Raw genomic sequence first — 203 nt, 5'->3', positions numbered from 1 at the left:
ACTGGAGAGAAACCATACACATGTGATCAGTGCGGGAAGAGTTTTGCACGATCATCACACCTCAAAGATCACATAAACATCCACACTGGAGAAAAAACATACAAGTGTTCACATTGTGACAAGAGATTCAGTCGATCAGCACACCTTAAAACACACGAGAGGATCCACACTGGAGAGAAACCGTACACATGTGATCAGTGCGG

Source organism: Sinocyclocheilus rhinocerous, unplaced genomic scaffold (genome assembly GCF_001515625.1).
Source record: "Sinocyclocheilus rhinocerous isolate Xijiao unplaced genomic scaffold, SAMN03320098_v1.1 scaffold2425, whole genome shotgun sequence".
In the NCBI taxonomy this organism is placed as follows: Eukaryota; Metazoa; Chordata; class Actinopteri; order Cypriniformes; family Cyprinidae; genus Sinocyclocheilus; species Sinocyclocheilus rhinocerous.
Note: the sequence above shows the minus strand (reverse complement) of the source record.